The sequence below is a fragment of the Mesoplodon densirostris genome, chromosome 7 (genome assembly GCF_025265405.1).
Source record: "Mesoplodon densirostris isolate mMesDen1 chromosome 7, mMesDen1 primary haplotype, whole genome shotgun sequence".
Lineage (NCBI taxonomy): Eukaryota > Metazoa > Chordata > Mammalia > Artiodactyla > Ziphiidae > Mesoplodon > Mesoplodon densirostris.
Window position 1 is genome coordinate 50,469,532 of NC_082667.1, and position 19,681 is coordinate 50,489,212.

General features: G+C 42.2%; 1 protein-coding gene across 2 annotated transcripts in view; it reads left to right on the forward strand.

Annotated features, from left to right (window-relative positions):
* The window catches only part of RAB30 (RAB30, member RAS oncogene family), an 81,735-nt gene that overhangs the window by 39,739 nt on the left and 22,315 nt on the right, over positions 1-19,681 (forward strand). The window lies entirely within an intron of this gene.

Consider the following 19,681-nt stretch of genomic DNA (forward strand, 5'->3'; position numbering starts at 1 on the left):
AGACATTGAGCAAAGATTAATTCTCTCTTTTTCTTGCAGTCTGGGTCCCCTGCAATATTTTATATTGAAATAACCTGCACTCTGAACAAGGTAAAAAATAGTTCCCAATCAGCTTTTTATTTTTCCCTAAAGAAAAGGTTTAAAAAGTGCTGTTCAATGACTAGTCAACATCAGTTAGTTTAGAACCATTATTAATGTCACTTCTCCCTCCCCCTCCTCCAGTACACACAGAGACACTTCATTATAACAAGGTTTGGCTTTTCCCTGGGAAATTATCATTTTCTTTTCTTTGGTTATATGATCTTTGCCAATTAACTCTCCTTAGGATCAAAGTGTTTTGGGGTTTGCTTTCCTCATCCTTGTGTTTAGGTTCTCTGAAAAGTATTCCTAGCTTTTGCATGTTCTGATCAATATTTCTTTTGTATTTATTTAATAAATATTTATTCAGGATCTACTGAGTGCCAGGCAATGGGGATACAGATAGGAATTCATAAGGGCCTCTGTCCTTAAGGTCTAGTGGAGGAAGCAGGATACCTAAACCAATGAGGATAATGAAGTATCTATGAAGAGAGTCTCCATAGAACACAGTGGAGGCGTAAAGGAGAGAGCGGCTAATTCACATGGGGAGAGGGGAGGAAGGTTCCGGAGCTATGTGGTTGCTTGCCAGCAACAAGGAGAGAATGGCCCCATGTGAGTAAAGTTGTGGATGAACCTGCCTTGGAGGCCACACTCTGGGAGCTGGGCATGGCTATGTGATCATCCTGGTGATGGTAACTCAAAGGTCATGAGAAATGAAGCCAGAGATATGAGCAGGGGCTGGGTCATGGGTGGCTCTGTATGCCCTGCTAGGGAATTTGAACTTTCTCCAACAGTGACAATAATAAGAGCAACACCTAAGGTTTATTGGGTCCTTCCTGTATGCCAGGCTCTCTTCTTCATGCTTTGTTGTATTAATTCTTTTCAGCCATACAGTAACCCTGTGAGGTAGGTACAGTTATTATCCCTATTTACAAATAAAGAAATGTAGGCACCAAGAGGATAGGGAACTTGCCCAAGGTCACCCAACTCATGAAGGGCAGAGGCAGGACTCAGACTCGGGCAGTGTGGCTTCTACGTTCGCCCTCTTCACCAGGGTCCTGTCCTTCCTCTCACAGAGGGCTTGTGTAGGCAGCCGGGAGCCCTGAGGAGACTGAAGTGTGGGAATGACATGGTCAGATTAGTTCTCTGGAAACGTAGTGGAGTCGCATTGCATCTTGTCCAGGGGTTAGTGTCTAAAAGCCTCTAAAGCAAAGAATGCAGCATGACGTTTTTCCTTGAAGTGGGGAGTATCTGAGTGAGGTTTGCTATGTTAGCGGTGGCATCTCATTGTCTCAATCAGCCCAGCAGCTTTCCCCCAACCTTGCAACAGAAGGCAGAGACTTTGCTAGATACGCATGTAAGAGATGAATAGTCAGTTTGTATTGAGGGGCCCTGTTTTTTTTTTTTAAACATCTTTATTGGAGTATAATTGCTTTACAATGGTGTGTTAGTTTCTGCTTTATAACAAAGTGAATCATCTATACATATACATATACATATATCCCCATATACCCTCCCTCTTGAGCCTCCCTCCCACCCTCCCTATCCCACCCCTCTAGGTGGTCACAGAGCACCGAGCTGATCTCCCTGTGCTATGCGGCTGCTTCCCACTAGCTATCTGTTTTACATTTGGTAGTGTATATATGTCCATGCCACTCTCTCACTTCGTCCCAGCTTACCCTTCCCCCTCCCCGTATCCTCAAGTCCATTCTCTACGTCTGCGTCTTTATTCCTGTCCTGCCCCTAGGTTCATCAGAACCTTTTTTTTTTTTTTTAGATTCCATATATATGTGTTAGCATACGGTATTTGTTTTTCTCTTTCTGACTTAACTTCACTCTGTATGACAGATTCTAGGTCCATCCACCTCACTACAAATAACTCAATTTCGTTTCTTTTTATGGCTGAGTAATAATTCCATTGTATATATGTGCCACATCTTCTTTATCCATTCATCTGTCAGTGGACACTTAGGTTGCTTCCATGTCTTGGCTATTGTAAATAGTGCTGCAATGAACATTGTGATACATGTCTTTTTTTTTTTTTTTGCTTTATGACAAATTTAATTAGTTATACATATACATATGTTCCCATATCCCCTCCCTTTTGCGTCTCCCTCCCACCCTCCCTATCCCACCCCTCCAGGCGGTCACAAAGCACCGAGCTGATCTCCCTGTGCTATGCGGCTGCTTCCCACTAGCTATCTACCTTACGTTTGGTAGTGTATATATGTCCATGCCGCTCTTTCACTTTGTCACAGCTTACCCTTCCCCCTCCCCATATCCTCAAGTCCATTCTCTAGTAGGTCTGTGTCTTTATTCCTGTCTTACCCCTATGTTCTTCATGACATTTTTTTTCTTAAATTCCATATATATGTGTCAGCATACAGTATTTGTTTTTCTCTTTCTGACTTACTTCACTCTGTATGACAGACTCTAGGTCCATCCACCTCATTACAAATAGTTCAATTTCATTTCTTTTTATGGCTGAGTAATATTCCATTGCATATATGTGCCACATCTTCTTTACCCATTCATCCGATGATGGACACTTAGGTTGTTTCCATCTCCGGGCTACTGTAAATAGGGCTGCTATGAACATTTTGGTACATGTCTCTTTTTGAATTATGGTTTTCTCAGGGTATATGCCCAGTAGTGGGATTGCTGGGTCATATGGTAGTTCTATTTGTAGTTTTTTAAGGAACCTCCATACCGTTCTCCATAGTGGCTGTACCAATTCACATTCCCACCAGCAGTGCAAGAGTGTTCCCTTTTCTCCACACCCTCTCCAGCATTTATTGTTTCTAGATTTTTTTTTTTTTTTGGCGGTATGTGGGCCTCTCACTGTTGTGGCCTCTCCCGTTGCAGAGCACAGGCTCCGGACGCGCAGGCTCAGCGGCTGTGGCTCACGGGCCCAGCCGCTCCGCGGCATGTGGGATCTTCCCAGACTGGGGCACGAACCCGTGTCCCCTGCATCGGCAGGCGGACTCTCAACCACTGCGCCACCAGGGAAGCCCTAGATTTTTTGATGATGGCCATTCTGACTGGTGTGAGATGATATCTCATTGTAGTTTTGATTTGCATTGCTCTAATGAGTAAAGATGTTGAGCATCCTTTCATGTGTTTGTTGGCAGTCTGTATATCTTCTGTGGAGAAATGTCTATTTAGGTCTTCTGCCCATTTTTGGGTTGGGTTGTTTGTTTTTTTGTTATTGAGCTGCATGAGCTGCTTATAAATTTTGGAGATTAATCCTTTGTCAGTTGCTTCATTTGCAAATATTTTCTCCCATTCTGAGGATTGTCTTTTCGTCTTGCTTATGGTTTCCTTTGCTGTGCAAAAGCTTTTAAGTTTCATTAGGTCCCATGTGTTTATTTTTGTCTTTACTTCCATTTCTCTAGGAGGTGGGTCAAAAAGGATCTTGCTGTGATTTATGTCATAGAGTATTCTGCCTATGTTTTCCTCTAAGAGTTTGATAGTGTCTGGCCTTACATTTAGGTCTTTAATCCATTTTGAGCTTATTTTTGTGTATGGTGTTAGGGAGTGATCTAATCTCATACTTTTACATGTCCCTATCCAGTTTTCCCAGCACCACTTATTGAAGAGACTGTCCTTTCTCCACTGTACATTCCTGCCTCCTTTATCAAAGATAAGGTGACCATATGTCCGTGGGTTTATCTCTGGGCTTTCTATCTTGTTCCATTGATCTATCTTTCTGTTTTTGTGCCAGTACCATACTGTCTTTGATGATGGCCATTCTGACTGGTGTGAGGTGATATGTCATTGTGGTTTTGATTTGCATTTCTGTTAATGATTAGTGATGCTGAGCATCCTTTCATCTGTTTGTTGGCAATCTGTATCTCTTCTTTGGAGAAATGTCTATTTAGGTCTTCCACCCATTTTTGGATTGGGTTGTTTGTTTTTTTGATATGGAGCTGCATGAGCAGCTTGTATATTTTGGAGATTAATTCTTTGTCAGTTGTTTGAAAAGCCCCAAAGTGTTACACTCCTGCAGAAACCGAGCCCCTCCATGACGACAGCATACTCAGCCTCCCCTCACTCTCTCCAGGGACCGCATTCAATGGGCAGCAAAGCCCAGGCATTGCTTACGTAGTGATTTTCCCTGTTGCTGTTTCTCTCCCTGGAGGGGTCCATGCTGGCTTGGATATCAGTAGATATCAAGGAGGTTAACTATTCTGGATCAGCTGACCAATTGGATTTGATCCCTTCAAGCTTTTTCTGATCTGAAAACTTAGTCCATTGTTATATCTATTATCTTTTCCAAGTCTGAGAAAACTCCTTCTAATTTCCAACGATGTCAGCTTTAGTAGCACAGCACTCTCCATGCTCCCCACTTATGGTTACTGATACTGGCCTGCAAGTCTTCCGCAGGTGTTAGGAACTTTGATCATTCCATGTGTTCTGTCACAATGGTGCGATATTGCTGTTTTTTGCTTACAGTCAGACATTATATGAGGTCATTTCTCTTGATAATATTTCAAAAAACCCATCGCTGTATGTTCCTACAGGTCTTATGTTACATTCTCCTGTTTTTAAAAATTGAAATGATTTTGTGACTACTTTAAAGAAAATGTTGTCATGATTACATTGTGATCAAAACCAAACCAAACCATCTAGTGCACAGGAAAAAGAGACAGGGAAGAACACATCAAAATGCTGGCAGTGATTGTGTTCCTTTCAGTAATTCATTTTCCCTTCTTCTACGTTTTAAAAAAATGTTTCCGTGGTACATGCAAAATGTTAAAAGCTTGTTTAAAAAGCTGGTGTGGGGGGGAATGAAACTTAAAAAACAAAAAGCTCCCTGTGATCTCATAATCCAAACACAGTATATGTTCTTGCTTTTGAAATGTCCTTGTTCACATACATGCTTATTTTTTATAGCTGCAGTTCTGACAAATGCAGCTTTGTGTATTCTTTTAATTTTACAGCCTATTTTCAACATTGTTTCATATTTCTACATAGTTTTCATAACTGGCATGTCTAATGGCCGCCCTGCATTCCATGGTGTTGATGTTCCATACAGAACTACCCCAAGTTGGACATTTGGATTGTTTCCAGTTCTTTTAGATAAGATGTAATGAGAATTTTTGATCGTGTTGCTTTTTGAGTTTGTTCAGTTCTTTCCTTAAAGCGAATTCCCAGTAGTGAGCCCTTGGCATGGAAGGTTTGAACTCTTTTATGGCTTTTGGTCTGTACCAAGGAAGATGCTGCTTTCTAGAAGAGTCAGTTGAAAATGTGGATGATCACTAGCTGGGTTTGTGTGTACCTGTCTCCTGTTTCACTAACCAGTATTGAGTCCGCGTATTTTAATAAAATGTATTGTTTCTAAATTTCATGTTTATTGATGAAAATTTAGAAAAGATATAAATATATAAAGAAGAACATCTATAACCCCACCACCCAGACTAAGCATTTTTAAAATGTATTTTCTAACTGAAAGCATTTCCACTAAGATCAGGAACAAGACAAGGATGTCCACTCTCGCCACTCTTATTCAACATTGTTTTGGAAGTCCTAGCCACAGCAATCAGAGAAGAAAAATAAATAAAAAGAATACAGATTGGAAAAGAATAAATAAAACTGTCACTGTTTGCAGATGATATGATACTGTACACAGAAAATCCCAAAGATGCCATCAGAAAACTACTAGAACTAATCAATGAATTTGGTAAGGTTGCAGGATACAAAATGCACAGAAATCTCTGGCATTCCTATACACTAACAACAAAAAATCAGAAAGAGAAATTAAGGAAACAATCCCATTTACCATCGCAACAAAAAGAATAAAATACCTAGGAATAAACCTGCCTAAGGAGGTGAAAGACTTGTACTCAGAAAACTATAAAACACTGATTAAAGAAATTAAAGATAACATAAACAGATGGAGAAATATACCATGTTCTTGGATTGGAAGAATCAATATTGAAAATGACGGCACTACCCAAAGCAATCTACAGATTCAATGCAATCCCTATCAAACTACCAATGGCATTCTTCAAAGAATTAAAACAAAAAATTTTACAATTTGTATGGAAACACAAAAGACCCCAAATAGCCAAAGAAATCTTGAGAAAGAAAAACGGAGCTGGAGGAATCAGGCTCCCCAACTTCAAACTATACTACAAAGCTACAGTAATCAAGACAGTATGGTACTGGCACAGAACCAGAAATATACATTAATGGTACAGGATAGAAAACCCAGAGATAAACCACGCATATGTAGTCACCTAATTTACGACAAAGGAGGTAAGAACATACAATGGAGAAAAGACAGCCTCTTCAATAAGTGGTGCTGGGAAAACTGGACAGCTACATGTAAAAGAATGAAATTAGAACACTCCCTAATACAATACACAAAAATAAACTCAAAATGGATTAAAGACCTAAGTGTAAGGCCAGACACTATAAAACTCTTAGAGGAAAACAAAGGAAGAACACTCTTTGACATAAACCACAGCCAGATCTTTTTTGACCCACCTCCTAGAGTAATGAAAATAAAAACAAAAATAAACAAATGGGACCTAGTGAAACGTAAAAGCTTTTGCACAGCAAAGGAAACCATAAACAAGATGAAAAGGCAACCCTCAGAATGGGAGAAAATATTTACAAATGAAACAACGGACAAGGATTAATCTCCAAAATATACAAACACCTCATGGGGCGCAATATCAAAAAGCCAAACAACCCAATTAAAAAATGGGCAGAAGACCTAAATAGACATTTCACCAAAGAAGACATACAGATGGCCAAGAGGCACATGAAAAGATGCTCAACATCACTAACTGTTAGAGAAATGCAAATCAAAACTACAATGAGGTATTATGTCATATGGGTCAGAATGGCCATTATCAAAAAAATCTAGAAACAATAAATGCTGGAGATCAATGGAACAGGATCGAAAGCCCAGAGATAAACCCACACACATATGGTCACCTTATTTTTGATAAAGGAGGCAAGAATATACAATGGAGAAAAGACAGCCTCTTCAATAATTGGTGCTGGGAAAACTGGGCAGCTACATGTAAAAGAATGAAATTAGAACACTCCCTAACACCATACAGAAAAATAAACTCAAAATGGATTAAAGACCTAAGTGTAAGGCCAGACACTATAAAACTCTAGAGGAAAACATAGGCAGAACACTCTATGACATAAATCACAGCAATATCCTTTTTGACCCACCTCCTAGAGAAATGGAAATAAAAACAAAAATGAACAAATGGGACCTAATGAAACTTAAAAGCTTTTGCACAGCAAAGGAAACCATAAACAAGACGAAAAGATAACCCTCAGAATGGAAGAAAATATTTGCAAATGAAGCAACTGACAAAGAATTAATCTCCAAAATTTACAAGCAGCTCATGCAGCTCAATATCAAAAAAAAACCCAATCCAAAAATGGGCAGAAGACCTAAATAGACATTTCTCCAAAGAAGATATACAGATTGCCAACAAACACATGAAAGAATGCTCAATATCATTAATCATTAGAGAAATGCAAATCAAAACTACAATGAGATATCACCTCACACCACTCAGAATGGCCATCATCAAAAAATCTACAAACAATAAATGCTGGAGAGGGTGTAGAGAAAAGGGAACCCTCTTGCACTGTTGGTGGGAGTGTAAATTGATACAGCTAATATGGAGAACAGTATGGAGGTTCCTTAAAAAACTAAAAATAGAACTACCATATGACCCAGTAATCCCACTACTGGGCATATACCCTGAGAAAACCATAATTCAGAAAGAGTCATGTACCACAATGTTCATTGCAGCTCTATTTACAGTAGCCAGGACATGGAAGCAACCGAAGTGTCCATCGACAGATAAATGGATAAAGAAGATGTGGCACATATATACAATGGAATATTACTCAGCCATAAAAAGAAACAAAATTGAGTTATTTGTAGTGAGGTGGATGGACCTAGAGTCTGTCATACAGAGTGAAGTAAGTCAGAAAGAGAAAAACAAATACTGTATGCTAACACATATATATGGAATCTAAAAAAAAAAAAAGGTTCTGATGAACCTAGGGGCAGGACGGGAATAAAGATGCAGACCTACTAGAGAATGGACTTGAGGACATGGGGAGGGGGAAGGGTAAGCTGGGAAGAAGTGAGAGAGTGTTATGTACATATATACACTACCAAATGTAAAACTGATAGCTAGTGGGAAGCAGCTGCATAGCACAGGGAGATCATCTCGGTGCTTTGTGACCACCTAGAGGGGTGGGATAGGGAGGGTGGGAGGGAGGCTCAAGAGGGAGGGTATATGAGGGTATATGAGGGTATATGTATGCATATGGTTGGTTCACTTTGTTGTACAACAGAACCTAACACAGTATTGTGAAGCAATTATACTCCAATAAAGATCTATTAAGAACTGTATTTTCTTCCAAGTATGTATTTCATAGTGTTATATCATGTTGCTCAGTAAAAGTGTAACCATTTCTCCATTGTTGGATAGAGGCTTTACTCGCTCCATTTTGGGGGTCTATTCTAAGTAATACTGGAATGAACTTTCTATGTGTGCTACTGTGAATAAACCGTTGTGCACATCTTGGAATCATTCCTTAGGAAAATTCCCAGAAGCAAAATTGCTAGATCAAAGAGTGTGGATGTTGTTAAGGCTTTTGATAATATTGAAAATTTGCTAGTGAGGAAAGTCATGCCACTCTATACTTCACCTGCTTAGACGTCACTGGCTGGGTGAGAGGTGACAAGGGCCTGAGCCAGGTTGGTGTGGTAGAGACAAAGGTAGTGCAGAGGGGGGTATTCAAGATACATTTCTGACAGCACATCTGCAGGCCTTGGCGACAAATGGCTTATGGCAGGCTGTGTGCTTGTGCGTGTGTGTGTTGGGGGACCAGGCTAGAGGAGAATTTCTACCCCATCTTCCAGATAGGAATTTGCTAGGATGCAGATAAGATAATTTACAGGACAGCACCTAGCAAACTTGAGGTGCTCTATAGATGTAAAAGCTTATTGATAGTAACTACGAAATCCCACCCAAAAGGCTGTTTCAAGGATGAAATGGGCTGGTGTGTATGAAGCCTCTAAGCTCTAGGCAAATAGTCATTCTCCTGTGACCTGGCACAATCTTGGGAGATAAACTTGGGAGAATTGCTACATTTTATCCTCATCCGTTTGAGTCATAGAGCACGTGGACACTTGCTTTCCTTTTCCTTTGTCTCCTGCTTCCAGTGAGGAGGGAATCAGCTTAAACAGCTGAGGGTAGGGTCCAGCCTGGAGTGACAGGGAAGGAGATACCTCCATCCTTGGTCTGCCTTGGGTCCCTAAGGCAGAGGGAAGTGCTTGGGGCTGCAGCCCTGACCTCTGGCCTCCTGGCTGGGCCACATTGTGCGCTCACCCTGGGGAGGAGCCTAAAGATGCTGATAATGAGGCCCTTCCGGTGCAGCCAAACAGGCGCAGGAAAGCTTCTGCAGAGGAAAGATTAGACACAATCCCCGATTTAGAGAACACGATGGGGGGAACAAACCTCCTCCCCCTCCCCGGAGCTCTTTGTGGGTAGTATTGTTTATTGTTGGAGGAGGACAATAGAGGGAGCCTGGCCTGGGCTTGTGCAGAAGCTGGAAACAGCAAGTTGGGTCTGGGGAAGGCCTTTTTTTAGATCAGTGCAACAAACATGTTTTGCAGACTGAGGCTCCCAATCTTGGAAAGGGATTAATGAGTGGGAAGGGTATCATCCTTTTCCCCTGGAAATCAAGGTGCCAATACTACCAAGTGCATCCAAGGCTCTTGGTCAAGCACCTGCCCCCAGGTGCTGTGGTACAAAATAAATTAGCTCTGCCTGGGGAATGAACTGAATGGGGGCCCAAGTGGGTCCTCAGCAGTGGCCCTCCCTCCTCCTCTCACTTACATGTGGGAAAACACATTTGGGCTCAGGGCAGTGACACCTTCTCACTGTGGAAGGTGAAAGAGCATTGTTTACTTTAACAAGATCATTTGGACGTGTGCTTTGGTTAACGTTCTGATGAAATGCTGTTTCTTGGATTGCCTTTCATTTTTCTTCTTTGTCTGGTATCCCAAATACATTTTGTATTTCGAGGAAATAGGAAAATATAAAAGACAGTATGTACAAAGAAGAAGGTAAAATATTTTATTGTCTTGGTTTTGAAAGTAATATTGTGGAGATCTCAGGCCTACTTTATTTATTTATTTATTTTTTTGCATGTCTTAAAAACTATTCCCAAGGGCTGCTTTTTTTTTCTCTTTCCTCTCTTTGAGATTCCTTTCATTGGACATAATATCCCTCCCAGTGCAAGCAAGCCAAGGGCTGCTTTTGACCTGCCTTGCATCCACGGGTCCACGCCAGCTTCCACTGGTGGTTAGTCCTGTGGCCTCGCCCAGTACGGATTTATATTTGCAGACTTTATTTGTCCTGGCGGCAGCTCTGATTTAGCGTCAGGGGACCCACGTGTCTCTTCTGACTCTGTTGCTTGCATGCTGAGTGGCCTGAGGCGAGTCACTCTCCTACTTTCAAATGCCATTTCTGTGAAATGGGGAGAAAAGGACAGGCTTCTCCTGCTTCCTCAGGAAGATTCTGTGTCAGGGTACAGTGAGAGTAATTTCTGAGTGGTAATACATGATTTATGTGGGTGAGAGTTTTGTTTTTATTAGTGACACAAATAGACTATTTTTCTGTCCATTGGATTTGGCTGTCATACTTGGTACTTGGTTTTAAGGGAAGTTGATGTGAAAGAATGAGCCTACCATGTCCAGTCTCGCTGCTCTGAGACATGTTTTAATATACACCATGAACTAGAAAAAGCAACTGCAGAACCTGGGTGGGACATTCCTTCCTGAGTCTCTGTCACAGGAAGGGGTGCAGCAGGGCAGACAAAGAGAAAAACAAAAAGAGAGCACCCCAAACAGATAGTTTTAAAAGGGCCCCTTTCTCTGTATTAGGACAACTACCTTGCCTTTTAAGCACTATTGTAGACTGAATGAAAGGGCAGAGTCTATTAAGAGTTAGAGGGGGCTTCCCTGGTGGCGCAGTGGTTGAGAGTCCGCCTACCATGCGGGGGACACCGGTTCGTGCCCCTGTCCGGGAAGATCCCACATGCCGCGGAGCGGCTGGGCCCGTGAGCCGTGGCCGTTGAGCCTGCGCGTCCGGAGCCTGTGCTCCGCAACGGGAGAGGCCACAACAGTGAGAGGCCCGCGTATCGCAAAAAAAAAAAAAAAAAAAAAAGAAAAAGAAAAAAAAGAGTTAGAGGTTATCTTCTTTCCCAGAAAGAGCTACATACTACAGCCTCTCCAGAAGCAAACACTGTTGCTAGTTTTCTTTTGTATTTTTCAGAGATATTTTATGCATATGCAGATAAATAATTATATGCCCCTCTTTTCATACTATACACACCATTCTCCACCTTGCTTCTTTCACTTAATGTATCTTACAGATATCCATTGTGGGCTGCGTGGTATATTGATGTATAGTTTTCACCATCTGTACAACTATTTTCCTGCTGATGGATTTAGGCTGATTTCTTATTTGCTATTACAAACATTGTTGTAATGAATATCCTACTTCATGTATCTTTGCACATGTGTATCAGTATAAGTGTAGGACAGATTCCTAGGAGTGAAATTGCTGGGTCAGAGGGGTTATAATAATAGCCCTTTTAGTTTTAACTCAGTATTGCCCTCCATAGAAGTTGCATTGATTTGCCTCCCACCAGCAGTATTCAATGCCCCATTTCTCTACACTCTGTCCAATACAGAGTGAATGTTGCCAATCTGATATGAAAAATGGCCTCTGATTAAAAATTGATTATAGTTTTCATTATAAATTATTATTTATAATTATAAATCATTATAGTTTGAATTTACTCAAACTATATGAGTGAGGCTGATCTTTTTTTTTTTTAAATGTAAGTAACATTTTAATTTCCTTCTTGTAAACTATCTGCTCATGTCCTTTGCCCTTTTTTTCTATTGGGTTATTCATTTTTTCTTATTGATTTGTAGGAACTCTTTATGCATTTAAGGAAATTAGCCCTTAGTTATATGCATTTCAGGTATTTTAGTCAGTTTATCTTTTACTGTTTTGCAATGCAGAATTTTAAAAAAATTAGTCAAATGGGTCAATATCTTTATTTTATGGCTTTGATTTTGAGCAAATCTTAGAAAGCCTGCCCCACTTTAAGATTTATATATTTATGTATATCCTGCTTTCTTCTAGCACTTTCATGTTTTCATTTTTAAAAATCCAAATCTTTAATCCATCTGGAATTTATTTTAGTATAACTCTCACAGAGTTCCAACTTAATTTTGTCACAGAAAAACTTGGATTTTGAATCCTGATACTTTTACTCATTAGCTGTGTAATTTTGAACAAATAGGTTAACTTCTCTGAACCTCAGTTTCCTTATCTATATATAGGAATAATAAGCCTACCTAGAAGGAAGAGATATGGGGATATATGTATATGTATAGCTGATTCACTTTGTTATAAAGCAGAAACTAACACACCATTGTAAAACAATTATACTCCAATAAAGATGTTAAAAAAAAATAAGCCTGGGGCTTCCCTGGTGGCGCAGTGGTTGAGAGTCCGCCTGCCGATGCAGGGGACACGGGTTCGTGCCCCGGTCCGGGAGGATCCCACGTGCCTCGTAGCGGCTGGGCCCGTGAGCCGTGGCCGCTGGGCCTGCGAGTCCGGAGCCTGTGCTCCGCGGCGAGATAGGCCACAACAGTGAGAGGCCCGCGTACCGCAAAAAAAAAAAAAAAAAAAAAAAAAAAAAAAGCCTACCTAATGAGGTTGTTGAAAAAGTTAAATAAGATTATATATGGAAACAGCACAGTTCCTGGCACATAGTAAGTGTTCAAATCATGTTCCAAATACCCAGGAATCTGGGAAAACAGTGTGTTCACGCAAGAGGGAGAAGTTCTAGGTGTGTAGGATACAGAGGTCACCTTGCATCTCACCAGTGTGTGACTTAGGATGAATCACTTCATCACCTAAACCCTTGGTTTCCTCACCTGCCTAATGAATGATAAGAACCAGTTCTTGTTGGCAGGTCCAGATTAGGTCATGTCTGTGAAAGCATTTGGTAAACTGTAAAGGGCCATACGAAAATGCTGGGGATTATGGCCTGATGAATGAGGAGCAGCCACGGCACAGGTGGGTGTTTGCCATCCCTGGCCAAGAAGAATAATTAACTTACAGTAACTTGAAATTAGCACTGATGTAAAGCAAGTGAGCTGCAGTAGTTGATTAAAGTAATGTTTAGTAATTGCCTTCTAGTAATTAAGCAATAATGAGCTTTCTGAGACAGAACCTTGTTAGAGGAAAAGACAGATCAAACAGTTCCAATTCATCCTATACTTCTTGAACACAGCCAGTGGAGTATGTAGACACGAGTATCTTGTTGAAGCGTGGTCCTTGTCTTTAAGGACAGACAGTAGGAGCAATAGATGTGTAGGGCATGGCCCCCACCACCAGACAGAGCACGTGTGGATATGTACTTGGAGGAAGGTCCACAGTGCCCTGGGATTGTCCAGGAGGGAGAGACTTACTTGCTCAGCCCTGTGTGCCAGTCTGAACCCAGTCCCTGGAGTCTGGCCCAGATTCTGAAGAACCCAGCTCAGTAATGCTTTCTTCAAATGTTACTTGCTGCCCTTTTTTATTCCTTGTTTGGTTGTTTTTGATGTTTCTCATGTCCTTCCCATCTTCCTCCACAGCTGGGGTTGTGCTTAGGGCCTCTGTTTCTCCTAGACCTGATGAGTCAAATTTTCCCTGGGTAGGAGTTGCTAGATAAAATATAGAATGCCCAGAGACTTCCCTGGCAGTCCAGTGGTTAAGACTCCACGCTCCCAATGCAGGGGACCCGGGGTCGATCCCTGGTTGGGGAACTAAGATCCCACATACTGCAACTAAGCCCACAAGCGACAACTACTGACCGCGCGTGCCGCAACTACAGGAGCCCACGGGCTGCAACTAGAGAAGCCCATGTGCCGCAACGAAGACCCAGCTCAGCCTAAAAAAAGTATTTCATAGGAAGTATTTGGGTCATACTTATATACTAAAAAATTATTCATAGGTCCCATGTAATATTTGGAGCAAACATTAAAATTTATTTGTTGCTATCTGAAATTGAAATTTAGCTAGGTCTCCTCTTCCTTCCTTCTTCCCTCCCTCCTCCTAGCAACCCTACCTGGGTAGCCCCGATTTCAAATGCTATAAAATAGCATTTACCACACTAATGTTTCGTGGAGGCTTAGTAGCAAGGGATGTTAAAAGGTATTAATATAAGAAAAGATTTTTCAGCTAAAGTCATGTTTGGTAAATCCTGGATTAAACAGCCAGTTTTCTTCATTGTGGAAATTTTCAAAACCTTTTAAATCTCCAACATTGGGTTATAGTATTTAGTATTTCTCAGTTATGTCACTATCTTCCCCCTCCCCCTTCCTGAGTTTTTAGGGTCATAGGAGCAAGTGTTGAGTGAAGGCTGATGGGCATTCTGGGTGTCCATTCTTTTTGTGGACCGTGAGTTCTGATTCTGGGTTTTGGGAAAATAGCACTCTGTAGAAAACAAAAAAATTTTGTAATATTATGATTGTTTTTGTTTTAAAAATCCATAAATTAAAAAATGCATAGATGTGAGAATATATATATTAGAAAAATTAGAAGGATGTATGCCAAAATATTAACTGTACTTACCCCCAGGCGGGGTGTGGGTAGGGAAAAAGATTTTCCCCAGGTGATTTTATTTCCTTTTTGTTTGGCTATGTGCTCTGCAATCAGTATATGTGACTCTTGTCAGAGGGTTGGGGAAAAAATTTTTTTTTTGATTATTATATTTTTTAAAACATTTGATTATTATACATTTGATTATGAATCACTTTTCCATATATTACCTGATTTGCCTCTCAAGCAACTCAGTGGTGTAGGTTCTAATACTATCCTGATTTTAGGGATGAGGAAACTTTACACGGCTCTCTTGCAGACCCAGGTCTCTTGGTTTCCTTCAGCACTCATTCTGCCTCTTTGGGTTAGAAAAGGGGCAGCACACGCCGTGCTGGGGGAGGGGCTGTCCTGGGGAGGGGCTGTCCTAGGAGGGACCCTGGCGCCTGTTCACCCACCCCCTCCGTTTATAGACCAAGGTTGAGACCTTGAAAGAGAAAAGGACCTGCGTGAGACACACGGTTTTTGAACAAGGACAAGTGCCCCGAGTATCATTTTCTTGGGCAGGGGCTGGGGGTCAGAAGGCAGGGCAGGGATCTGTCCCTGTGTTCACCAGAAGCCTTGACTTTATCTGTTACCCTGAGCCCAAAAGGGCAAGGGGAAAAAAATGTTCTGATGTACAGCAGTGAATACAGTTTGTTTTTTAAAAAGGTCACTTTGATAAATGGTTTATGTTGCCAAAATCACATTGCTTAGAATGTTTTTTTTTTCTTTTAAGCTTTTCATAGTACATCTTGTTTCCTTATCTTTTTTAAACTCATTTTTTTCTTTTCTTCATCTATTTTTCCTTTTTTGAATCTTCTGTACATATCCATTTATTTAGAGCCATTGTGGTGATAATGATATTTGAGGTTTGGCTTGTTTATCTGAGTAGTGTTCCTGTTTATATTCCCTGTGCCGATACTTGGTTACAGTGACATATGGTGACTAAATTGTGGGTGTGGTTTTCAAGGAAAAGTCTGGGTCCAGCTCCTAAAAGAGACCTGGGCTTTGAGGGCATCATGAGGAGCTGTGCTTGTACGACCTAGAATCAGTGTGTGGTCCTTTCGTTGTGGGTGAGTTGCTCCTAGACCAGGGAGGTTCCAGAACACTGCAGCTCCAAGGGACCTCGGGGCACATTCAACTGACCCTGCAGCCCTCATGACAGTTACAGCAACACTGTCAACCACGAGGCAGGGGGCAGCAGCATCCTATTTCAGTAGGAGCCGGGCTCTGGAGTCAGATGGATCTGTCTTTGGGTCCTGGTCCTAAGACTAACTAGCTGCATGACTTTAGGATAAACTCTTTGTGCCTGTTTCCTCTGCTATGATTAGGGATGGTAATCATGGTACCCTACCTCATACGGTTGTTGTGAGGATTAAATGAGTGAATGCATGTAGAAGAATACCTGGCACATAATAAACATTGAATTAAGTGTTAGCTATTATTAACAATAATAGAATATACAGTTCTTAGATTTGTGCCTGGCCAGTAGCATATCTTTTGACATGTTTGCTCCCCAGACAAGGTGCAACTTTTGTTGTCAGTTTTAGGGCTGCGTGTAACTAACTGCTACTGAGTGAGATCCCCCTCCTTGGACGCTGTCTCATCATTTGGTGATTGGTGATGCCTGAGCTGTTACATTATTTCCCAGACAGAAAGGCTTCCTCAGAGCGTAGTTTCCAGAGATTCTTGTGAGCTTTTCATCCAGCAATGTGTTTTCTATTAGAAACAGAACAGTAACCACAGCCAGTAACCTGAAGTTTACAGTCCAGCCTTAGCCACAGGCAGCCTGCATTTCTAAAGAGACCAGACACTTTTCCCCCAGAAGTTTATTTAAAAAAACATTCAGCGGAGCATTGAAGTAATTCCTTATAGAAAGGAGAAGGGCCTTCACTTTTTTTTTTTTGCGGTTTGTGGGCCTCTCACTGTTGTGACCTCTCCGGTTGCGGAGCACAGGCTCCGGACGCGCAGGCTCGGCGGCCATGGCTCACGGGCCCAGCCGCTCCACGGCATGTGCGATCTTCCCAGACCGGGGCACGAACCCGTGTCCCCTGCATGGGCAGGCGGACTCTCAACCACTGCTCCACCAGGGAACCCAGGGCCTTCAGTTTTAGTCTGTGGCTTGCTCCAGGTGGTCTCTACCCGAGACTTGACTATGAACGTGGCTCTGGCCACGTAACTCTTTGCCTTCCCTCCCTGAACGTGCATAATTTGGGCACTGCTGACCTTCTCTTAGGAGCCCTGTTTTTCAGATCTTTATTTTTGGACATTCTTCTCTCGATTCTCTGCTTTGTTTCTTTGACCTCTGCCAAAGATGGAGAAGTAAATGTGTTGCAAACGATCTAAGCACAGAAAAAGAATGTGGCCCAGTACTGTGTTCTCTTTTTGTTGACTTAGGAAGCAGTGAGTTGTGGTCCGTGTATGAGCCACAGAGCCTCACATCTTCCTGCTCTCCTTGCACCTAGCCCTGAGATTTATTTCCTTTTCACTTTTAACAGCTTTATTGAGTTTTAATCCCTGCGTTTTTAGCCAGAGTCTGACCTTGATTCTTATTTAAAAGTGTGGTAGAAAGAGTTCTGGATTTGAAGCCAGAGGGGAAGAGAAAAAGGAAATCACATTGATTGAGTCTTACCCTTCATCCTTCCATTTCTTCAGATCTTTCTTAAGATGCTATTATAAGCCAGGCATTGTGAAAGGCACCGTAGGGCAGTGCTTCAGGAATGTGGGAGGTGGACCCAGGCTATCTCAGTTTGAATTTCACTTCCATCAGTGAAGTGGGACCCACCATTAAGTAGGACCTTAATGACTTCTTATTTAACTTCTCCTGTGCCTCAGTCTCCCCATCTGTCAAGTTAGAATGCTAATAGTGTCTACCTGATAGGAGTGTTGTGAGGATCAATGAGTTAATAATAAAAAATGAGGTGATGATGTTGACGACGGTGACAATGATGATGATAGGGAGGGGCTGGGGTCAGGGCTCAGTCAGACAGAGACTTCACTGCTCTCATGCCGTTCACAGCTGTGTGTGCGCATGCACGTGCATGCTGAGGGATGAACTTGGAGTGTGAGACAGATATAATTAAGTACAGTAAAACTTGGTGAGTTACTATAGGGCAGGGGAGGGGACTGTGGGAGCATATGGCAGTGAGGCTTATTTTGATGGTATGTATACCTTCTGAACTTGAAGTCTGGCTGTTAGCTTTATGACTTTGGGTGACCCTCAATTTACTCACCTGCGAAACAGGTAACATAAAATACCAGCCTCGTAAACTTGTAAAAACAAATGGAAATAGACATAAAGTGCCAAGTATAGTGCCTGGCATATAGTGAATTCAGTGACCGTTTATGGACCCAGATTCTTGAAAGAGAGATATTTTTCCTTCACAGTCCCGGTGAACAGAGACAGAACCCCCTGGGCTGCCATCTGCATGTTGGCTTGGCCATCAGTCATCTTTCCAAGGATCATTGGAATCCGCATAGAAACCACCTTTGCACACAGGGAATCTACTCCCCTGGCTCCTTCACGAGTCTCAGTGCAGTGGACTCTCCTTCTGTCCTTCCACCCTGCAACCCTCAGCCCTTTGAGCTTCAGCTGGCTGGTAGGGGTGACTCCGGGCTGCTTTAGCCTCCCAGGCACCCTTACCGTCTTGGGCTCGTCGGTCATCCTTTTCCTCTTCCTCCAGAGTCCCTCGGGCTTGTTCTGCCTTCACCTTATGAAATGAGGTTTTTTCTGGTTTTCTCAATTTTATTTAACTTTGTTATTGTTTTTTTTAAATTTATTTATTTAATTTATTTATTTTTGGCTATGTTGAGTCTTCATTGCTGTGCACGGGCTTTCTTTCTAGTTGCGGCGAGTGGGGGCTACTCTTCGTTGTGGTGCATGGGCTTCTCACTGAGGTGGCTTCTCTTGTTGCAGAGCACGGGCTCCAGGCATGCGGGCTTCAGTAGTTGTGGCACATGGGCTCAGCAGTTGTGGCTTGCAGGCTTTAGAGCGCAGGCTCAGTAGGTGTGGTGCACGGGCTTAGTTGCTTCGCGGCATGTGGGATATTCCCAAACCAGGGCTGGAACCCATGTCCCCTGCATTGGCAGGCGGACTCTTAACCACTGTGCCACCAGGGAAGCCCTGTTATTGTTTTTTAGCTTTTCTCACGTTGGTTTCAAGGGCAGAGACTGTCTCATCTCTGTACTTCCTATGGTGACTAGCACAGTGCTGTAGTAGGTACTCAATAGACAATAATTGTTTTTACCAGGATAGGGCTTTATGGGTAACCAAGGCTCTTTTGTACAGTTTTTTTTTTTTTTTCTTTCAAATCTGCACCACAGTCCTCTGAAGTAGACAGAGCAGGTAGTATTCTTTTTAGTACAATTAAGAAACTAAGGGGCTTCCCTGGTGGCGCAGTGGTTGAGAGTCCGCCTGCCGATGCAGGGGACACGGGTTCGTGCCCCGATCCTGGAAGATCCCACATGCCGCGGAGTGGCTGGGCCCGCGAGCCACGGCCGCGGAGCCTGTGTGTCCGGAGCCTGTGCTCCGCAACGGGAGAGGCCACAGCAGTGAGAGGTCCGCGTACAGCAAAAAAAAAAAAAAAAAAAGAAACTAAGGCCTACACTTCAGCCATAGGTCCATTAATTAATTATTTAATTCTACAGAGAAGCTATTTACTGAGTGTAACTCTGTCCCATGGGCTAGGAAAATAGAGCTGAAAGACATCATCCCTTCCCTCAAGGATGAGGCAGACGTTTGAACAAATAATTGTATGAAGTTTCAGGACAGAGGAACAATGAACGTGTTTATTGGGGGAAGATCAGCGAAAAATTGAGAGAGAAAGAAATGCTTGCATTGGTCCTTAAAAGGGTTGACTTCACAACACAGAAAGAGTGGGCGGTAGGGCATCCCAGGT